We start from the raw sequence: 9,646 nt of genomic DNA, 5'->3' as shown, positions 1-9,646 counted from the left end.
TTGTTCAACCCACTAGTGAGTTTGTCAATCCTTTCGCAATAGAAGGAGAAGAGAACCCATTAAACAATACCACACAAAATCCACCTACAATGCCTAAATTCTCGTCACACTCTATACCCACCGAGGAGGATCTACCAAATGGTACTCCTACCCCACAACATCTTACCGGAAACTTTATTGCCAAGTCCGCCTTCATCCAACTAGTTGAGAGGAGCCAATTCGGGGGAATGCCTAGTGAGGACCCTCATTCTCATATGGAAACATTTTGTGATTATTGTGAAGCTATCTCTCAAACGGGCGTGACTCAAGACCAAATAAGATGGGTCTTATTTCCTTTTTCGTTAATCGGCACCGCAAAACAATGGTTGAAGGGCCTTGATAAGGCCACCCTTGGAATAGATTCTTGGAAGAAGCTAGCTCCAGCTTTCTACCAAAAATTCTACCCACCGGAAAAGACCAATATGCTAAGAGCTCAAATTACGGGTTTTAAGCAAAGGGATGAAGAATCTTTGTATGAAGCTTGGGAGCGGTTCAAAGGTATTTGTCGCTCATGTCCTCACCATGGACTTAGCGAATGGTTTTTAGTGCAACAATTTTGGAATGGTTTATATGAAGATTCAAGGAACATTCTCAATATGGGATCAAATGGAATGTTCACCGAAGTTGATGACAATCAAACATGGAACAAGATTGAGGAAATGGCGGTCCATAATTCGCAATATAGTAGGCCTCGCAAGGCTACTAGAGGAGGAAAGTATGAAGTGGACACCGTTACTCAATTGGGTGCTCAACTTAGTGCTCACATTGACACAATCAACTTGAAGTTTGAACAAGCTATGGCTAGACTTGAGGAAAGCTCAAAATCATCAAAGCATCATGTCAATGCCATGACGGCATCCTCATCAATCCCAAGCGGGATATGTGAGAATTGTGGAACCTTAGGTCATGACTCAAGTGAATGTAGGGGAACAACCGAGCAAGTCAATGCTTTCCAAGCTTACAAAAGCGGTACCCCTTATTCAAATTTTTACAATGAAAACACCAAGTTCCATCCAAATCTCTCATACAAAAGCCAAAATGTCCAAAACCCTCAAACAACATACACTCCACCACCCATGAGAAATCAAAATCAAAGACCCTTTTTCAATCAAAACCAAGGTTACCAAAATCAAAATCCATACAATCACCACAATGACCAAAGTTTTGATGTCCAAAAAGCGGTCCTTCAAATGCAAAAGAATCAACAAGAATTTTTCACCCAAATGCAAAAAGATAGCCAAGCAAAAGACACCACCATCAACAACATTCTAGCTCACACCAAGATGTTGGAAACACAATTGACCCAACTAGCATCTTCGAGCTCACAAAGACAAAAGGGGCAATTACCACCTCAAGGTAATCCCCTAGACATGAAACGGTTAGTGCCATTCACTTGAGAAGTGGTACAAGGTATGAAGCACCGAAGGAGCAAGTTGAGGATGAAGTTGTGAGAGCTAGTGAGAATGAAGTTGTGGTGCAAGGTCCCAAAGAAGGGGAATCATCAAAAGAAGAAAGCTCAAAGAAAAATGAAGACAAAGCCAAAGAAAAGGAGCCCATTGTGATTAGACTTCCTTTTCCAAGTCGACAAGCCAAGCCTAAATTTGATGATCAACTTGGAAAGTTCATGGAAATTGTGAAGAACTTAGAAGTCTCAATTCCTTTCACGGAATTAATCAATCACGTTCCGGCCTATGCAAAGTACATGAAAGATATCCTCACAAAGAAGAAGTCGATCCGGAAACTTGAGACTATCGCCTTCACTAAGGTGAGTAGTGCAATACTTCAAGGGAGTTCACCTCCAAAGTTAAAGGATCCGGAAGCTTCTCAATACCGTGTACCATTGGCGACACAACGATCAACAAAGCCTTATGTGATCTAGGGGCTAGTGTGAGTGTCATGCCGTACTCGGTAAGTAAAAGGTTGGGAATGGGAGAGCTTAAATGTACCAATATCACTCTTCAAATGGCCGATAGATCGACGAAGACACCGCTAGGGATATGGGAAGATGTCCCCGTGCGAATTGGGAAGTTTTTCATCCCGGTGGACTTTGTCATTGTTGATATGGAGGAAGATTCCAACATTCCAATCATCTTAGGAAGACCTTTCCTACACACCGCGGGTGCGGTGATTGATGTGAAGCATGGAGAGCTCACTCTAGAAGTGGGAGATGAAAGCATAACTTTTAATCTTGACAAGACCATGAGAGCTCCTCGTTTGCATGAACCATGTTTCATGATTGATCATTATAGCCGAAAAGATGAGAAGAAGAAATCGGAACTCCAATGGAGGAAGAAAGTTGAAGATGCTCCATTCAAAGAGCAAGTGAATTGTGACAAGGAGAGCTTGCAAAGCTCATCAAAATCAACCAAGGAAGAAGATGATGGCCTCATTGGCCAAAAGAAGAAATTGGGAGAGTTGTCTCCATCCAAGCAAGAGATTTTCAATGATCAACTCAATGAAGTTTGTGGTCTTTGGGACGACGAATTTGAAGGGATCTTTAATCCCTACATTGGGCATGCCATCGATCATGATCAACAACAAGAACCACGGTCTATTGAGGACCTCTACCATAACAATGAACAAGCTTTTAATCACTTCTTCGAGGTGTTGAGCAACATCAACAACACCTTGAACATGCCTCCTTGACATCTCATCAAGAATGAGAGTTTGGTGGAGTCCTCCCTAAACCACCACTTGTAAATATTTCTAACTCCCTAACTTACATTTCAATTTTCGTATTGCATTTTTGTCATTCTTGGATTTATTTTATTTACTTTGATCAAAATAATTGTCATGAAAAGAGAGAAGTGAGGGAGGGACTAATGATTTTAATTGATGTGTAGTGCTTTACCTTAGTGTGGGGATGGCAATTGCCTAGGCTATTCATGCCTTAGTAGTGCCCCCACAATGAAGAACACAAGATTTGAAAGAAAGAAAGAAAGAATGATAAGGGAATACGTTGGTGCACGGATGGAACTGAATCCGTGTACACAAGGACCAATCCGAGCGGATTCACGAGAATCCGCCCGTCTGCGAGAGGATCCGAGCGTCTGGCCGAGAAGACGCCCGTCTTGGGCCGAGCTGAAAACTGCAAAATTCTTGATCGTTGAAGAATCCGAGCGGATTCTGGAAAGACGCCCGTCTCACGAATCCGTCCGTCTTGTGGACAATCCGCCCGTCTTGCGGTGAAGAAAAACAAAGAAAAATCTCTGGACAAGAATCCGTCCGTCTCAAGCGAAATCCGCCCGTCTCGTCTCGGCGAGAATCCGAACGGATTCCCAGAATCCGCCCGTCTCTAGGCGGGATTTTTGAAAATTTGAAGTCAAGAATCCGAGCGGATTGCGCCTAATCCGCACGGATTGTCCCTGCGTCCTAACATTGTCGAGTTCTTTAGATACCCACCCCACCTTCATTCCTTCATTCATTCACTCATAAACACTACCCATAACATCAAAACCCTCATCCTCTCCATCTCAAAAACAAAAACCCTCAACAAAACTCACCAAAATCAAATCAAACCATCTTTCAAATAACAAATCAATCACTCCATCTTCATTAATAATCAAAACCAAGAACAAAATCTTCACCTTTGAATTGATTTTTGTTCTCATAAAGGCAAAGCCTTTCACTTTCAAAATCGATTTGGGCATTCTACAAATTGAAGATTTTTGATCTTTTTCTTGGTTAGCTCATCAAATGGCAAGAACAAAGGGAGCAACAAAAGCAAAAGCAAAGGCAACAAAGGCACCAAAGACTACAACTCTCTCTCAAAGGCAAAAAGCTCTACAAATGAAGAAAGCTTTGGCAATGGTGGTATCAACACCAAGCTTGGAAGTGCAACCACCTCAACAAATTCCTATGGAAGCATCGCCCTCTACTCCGGTAATTAATCAACTCTTGCATTATCCGGAGGTAACATTCATTTCCGACTCCCATAGAAATACATTTGTCAAGTTTGCTATGAGACAAATTCAATCCACCAAATTCATATGCCAAGATGCTTTAGAGAAGTTGGGTGTTCTTGAACAAACAAGAGTCTTTTTCAATGCCATGGGTTTAAAGAAATTGTTTGAAATGGAGGAAGTAACATACCCCTCCCTTGTCTTGGAATTCTTAAGTTCTTTAAAAGTGACAAAAGTTGAGAATAGGGAAAATATTGAGTTTCGTCTAGCTAACACTAGTAGACGCATTTCCTTTCCTAATTGGGTGCAATTTTGGGTCTTAGCGATGAACATAAATTCTATAAGCAATATGGGAAGTATGATCCCGAGCCTCTTTGGGAGGCAATCTCCGGGAAGAAATTTGAAGATTTTAAAGCTTGTCGTGCTCTTTTGGTCCATCATCCGGGCATAAGAATATGGCACAAAGTTGTAGGAAATACCATAATTGCTAGGAAAGACACCAATCATTTCACCGGACTCGATTTTATTCTCCTTGAATCAACTTTGAATATTGGAAGAATTCACACCAAGCCTTACAATTCTTTGAGGCTATTGGTTGATAGATGGCTCCATATAGATAGTGGGAAGAAGGGTCAAACCTTAATTGTTAATGGCGGCCTTGTCACGGTCCTAGCCAAGCACTTTGATCCTAATTTCAATAAGGATAGCAAGTACAAGGCTAAGGATGGTGGCCATCTCATTGATATGTCCACCTTGATTAACAAGTTTAAGTGGGTTGTTCACAATTCCCTTGATACCAAGTATGGGTGGCTTACAAGTGAGGCTCGATCATTCACTTTACCCGCAAAGATTTGCCGTCTTAGTGTCCACCGGACCAACTATTTACTTCCCCTATCCGAAGAAGCCGAGTACATCATTCAACAACAAAAGGGTGATCATGAAACCCCCTCCTCTTCCATTGTTATACCACCTTACCCCTATGTTTATGAAGAGTTCAAACCACAAGGAGTTGAAATTGGAAAAGACTATGTAACTCTTCTTATGCAAACCATGCACAAGCAAGCTTATGAAGATCGGAAGAATGCTTATTTGGCTCAATATCCTCCCCTCCTACATCTAGCTAGGCAAGGAATCCTTGATCCATCTTGTCCTTTGCCTAGTTGGGCGGATAGAGAAGCCTTGTTTCCGGGTGCATCTAGGGACGTGGTGGAAGACAATGAGGTTGTTGGAAATAATGAGGAGATTGATGATAATATTGAGGAAGAAGCAAGTGGAGATGAAGAAAGATATGGTGAAGATGGTGAAGATAATGATGAGGAAGATGATGATGAAGAAAGCAAAGAAGAAAGTGCCAAGGAAAGTGGCAATGTGACCACTTCTCATGAGGGAAGTGGTGATGATAGTAGCATGATGGAAGACTAGCCTTGGAGATTCCTACTCTCCCACGGTTTGTCTATATCTCTTTGTATTTTATTTTCATTTTGATCATTGTTGGTTTAGTCCTAGCAACATCAAAGGACTCACACCTCGGTTCCTTTGAGGTGTTCTTTATTGTTCCCACTTTTGTAAAATCCAAAATGACAATCTAATTTCATGCATAGCATAGCATGTGCATAAACTCCCCCATGCTTTGACATTAGCAATAGTGTCTTATTTGGTTTGGGGAAGTTAATGCATACGCAACGGGAGGTAATTTAAATTATCCTCTCCGTCATAACAAAAACCATGCATCATGTAGTATAGCTTAGTGTAGAATTGCATTTAGTATAGAAATCATGCATCATTCTTGCATAATTTCCATCATTTTGGCCATTGAGGACAATGCCCATATTAGTGTGGGGATGGGAATTCTAACACTTAACTTTTATTCAAAAACCATAAAAATTGAAAAATTAAAAAAATCATAAAAATTTGAAAAATTGAAAAAACCAAAAACAAGTTCATTTCCTTTGTATATATTGTCTTGTATATATTGTGTTTGTTTCATCCTTGTTCACTTTGATTGACTACGCCACATCCGAGACATGAGGATATTGAAGACCGCATGGTATGATCTTTCCAATCTCCTTTTTCCTCTTTATGTTAATGACTATGTGGCTTTATTTTGATTGATGCGGTAAAACAATGTGAACTTAGGATTGCATTTAGTTTATATGGCATATTAGTTGGTAGAATCATATGCATTAGGATGTTTATATGTTAGTTGCATCATGGCATGTAGTTGCATGTTAGAAAAATTTTGCGAAACCGTCTACTTTGGAAGCTTGACAAGTGTATATAGGCCCTAGTAGATGCTTTTTATTCTTAAGACTTTGCTTGTTAGAATACTTGTAAAACACCCTAGGATGTGTCATGCTAGTATCCTTTGACCCATGGTTTAAGGCCTAGTCAAGAGTACCTTGTGGTGTGATAACTCCTTGGCTACCGTTTATTCCAAGGTGACCCTTGAAACCATGCATACTTCAATCATTCATCCATGTTCTACCATATATTTTTGTCATCAAAGGGAATGGGCACAAAAAGAAATCAATTTGAGTTCAATGAAATGAAAAGTGAAAGAAAGTTTGCAAAAATGCATCAAATGAAAAGAGGAGCAAAAATAGACTCCTAAAGCTTCAAATACAAGGCACCCTCGTTACTAATTGGGGTGACTTTGAAAATGTTCAAAAAGAAAATGCAAAAAAATTGTCAAGCATTGAAATGCCAAAAAAATCAAAAAGAATGGCAAAGAAAGTATTCTCAAAAAGTCAAAATGCCACAAGAAATTGGGGGGAAAAACAAAAATAATAGCAAACTCCCAAAATGAAACTCAAACATCTATCGATCCCTTTATCCATCGTATCCATTTTTGTGCATGGTAGAGAGGGGACGACCCTTCTTCTTGTCTAGGCAAGAGGGGGAATTCCGCGATCCTCCAGTGTTTCTAACACCATAGGGAGTCTACTCTTGACAAAAGCATTTAACGATTGAGGACAAAGGTACCCTAGCTTGACACATTTTGGAGGTGATTTATTGGTATCCTTCTAGGCCTAGTAGTTTGAACAAATTGCATCTATGAAGGATTGTGTACCCTTGAATTGCTTCCCTTATAGATAATTTCCGCCACTTAGATGAGGAAAGTGGCTATTCTTTTTGTAGATGCATCCATTATGTGTTTTTGTGTGCTTAATGTTTGGATGTGTCGCCATTTTGGCAAGACCCACCTTGCCTTGCAAGAAGGCATCCTACCTCATGGTTGTCTTGTTGTGAGTTGAAGGGGCGGAGTGAGACCCGCTAATTGTCTCATATCGGCTACTATTATTATTTTAGGTTAGTTTTGGTCCTAGTCTTTGTCACCTCTTTACTCGGGACGAGCAAAGGTTCGGTTTGGGGATATTTGATGCAACCATAATTGGCGCATATTTAGCCCCCGAATTACCCTTGTTTTCATGCTTTTTAGTGCCTATTTGGGTCATTTCTTATCTTTAGTTCTTTGTTTTGCATATTCTTTGAGATTTTGATCCCTTGGTAGGAAAGGAGTAAGAATCTTGCATTTTCATGGCTAAATTGATCATATTCAATGACCAAGCATCAAGGAGAGACAAGACTAGAAGGCCTTTGTACATAGCATAGTAGAAGAGCATTGTTGAGAAAAGGATCCTTGAGTCCCCAAGGAAATCCCCAAGGAATTCATGAAGAAAAGGGAAGAAAAAGAAGAAGGAAAGCTGCTGAACTACAATCCGAACGGATTGTAGAGAATCCGTCCGTCCTCGCCAATCCGAGCGTCCTCACCAGGAATCCGCTCGGATTCCCCATGCCCAATCCGAGCGTCTTGTTCCTTGATCCGCTCGGATCGTCCACCCTGATCCGGCCGTCCCGACTCCCGGCCCGCACGGATCACAACACAAAGACAGCTTCGTTCTTCAAGCTACGAAATGAAGAAGCCCTTCTCTCGGACAATCCGGAGGCTCCTTGCTCAACTTAAAAAGTGTAATTACTAGTTTAGCCCTTAGTTAACCCTAATGCATCCTCCCTAATTTTCACTATAAATACCCCATTAGTCTAATTAGAGGAGCATGTTCTTCTTATCAATAATTAGTGTAGTTAATATCAATCAAATCTCTCTTCAATATTGTAATCAAATATTAATCAAGTTTTAATCCAAGTTTTAGTTCCTTAATCTCTCTCTTGTTCTTACTTTATTTTGGGTAATTGAAGATTATTTGGGTTATTATTGGGAGATTGACAACCTCTCAATCTAGGATTCAAGTACTTCTATTATTCTTGCTTTATTATTGGAATCATTAGTAGGTATAATCTCTTAATCCCTTTTTAATTATTGCTAATTACTTTCATTTATTCATCATGTTTTATTATGTTAGTATGATTGACAACCTTTCTAGCATGATCAATATGATAATGAGTGAGTAGTCTCTTAGCTAGGGTTTAATGGGTGATTAGGGAAACCAACATGGGGAATGATTCATGCTTAAATTAATATGCTTTCATATCTTATTTGCTTGCTTGTTTTGATCTTAATGCATGCACATGTTATATTTGATGAAATGCTAAGCCTATGAATCCTTGCATTTACTATCATCTTCTATCCTTTCAACTTGACTTGTAAGACATAACCCAACTCGAGTCTTGTTAGACCATGCATGTGTTAAGTAGGGAAGATTAAGTCGACTTGTAGGTGTTGTACAATCCAAGAGATTCGGCTCCGGGACCCAAACTTTCCTAGGATTGTAAGATATAACCCAACTCAATCCATCACAACAATAATTGCTTGCTTATAATTTGAGAACATGTTTGTATGATCATATCCCATGATTCCCCTATGAACCCATGACACCCTAGTGCTTTTAATCAATTGTTTACACCCTTATTTCATTTACCTTGTTAGTTTATTTTCATTGCCATTTTAGTTTAGTAACCTTCTACATCAACCCAATTTGTGACACCCCTAGACACCGCTAGTTACAATAGAATCTTCATTTCAATACCCGTCCCTTGGGATCCGACCTTTACTTGCCTCTTTACTAATTGTAGAGTTGTTTGTGAAGTATAAATTGTGTTTTGTATCGACCATTGACCAACGACCACATATGCTCAATTGTGAACACCAAATGGCTCCGATCAACACCACCAACAACGACACCAAACCAATTATACAACACAATCGACACTCTAGACAACCAACAGTACTGATACTGTCGTTCTGTACCAAAAATAAATACCTAAGTTACAACTAACAGAAGTCAGCGGTAAGTAGGGTCGATCTCCACAGGGAGGCTATGTTGCTATCTATCTGTTTAATTCGGTCTGTCAGGGTGTCACAGAAATGGAGGTTTGTTGTATTGACTAAAACTATTAAGAGGTTAAGGAAGGAGAGGTAAAAATAGAAGGATTTAACAATAAAGAGAAGGGAATATGCTAGGAGTCGGTCCACCGTGGCAGCTATACTATCGGAAATACTAAGGCGATTAGACTATTGATAAGAAAAGCTATGGTCGTCACCTTTCGGTCCTTAAACCGCCCTAGAGCGTAAATAGCTTAGCTTTCACCCTCACTACAATACCCTATTGTAATTAAGCAAGCCTTCCCTTCCAATCTTTCGATCCAGGTCGGGGTTAACTAAATTTATTGGTCTCCTGCATGCATTCATTCGACCAGATAACAATTAAATTGCCTAATACAATTCTTATCGCAAGGCTAATCTACTC

General features: G+C 40.0%; 1 non-coding gene across 1 annotated transcript; it reads right to left on the bottom strand.

Moving 5' to 3' along the window:
- Positions 1 to 461: 461 nt before the first annotated feature.
- LOC141616388 (small nucleolar RNA R71) lies at positions 462 to 568 on the bottom strand. Its single transcript, XR_012530739.1, has one exon. It is a non-coding gene; the product is annotated as a small nucleolar RNA R71 (small nucleolar RNA).
- Positions 569 to 9,646: the final 9,078 nt, after the last annotated feature.

This window comes from Silene latifolia, chromosome 11 (assembly GCF_048544455.1).
Source record: "Silene latifolia isolate original U9 population chromosome 11, ASM4854445v1, whole genome shotgun sequence".
Lineage (NCBI taxonomy): Eukaryota > Viridiplantae > Streptophyta > Magnoliopsida > Caryophyllales > Caryophyllaceae > Silene > Silene latifolia.
The sequence above is the reverse complement of the archived record's forward strand: the minus strand, read 5'-3'. Positions and strand labels throughout refer to the sequence as shown.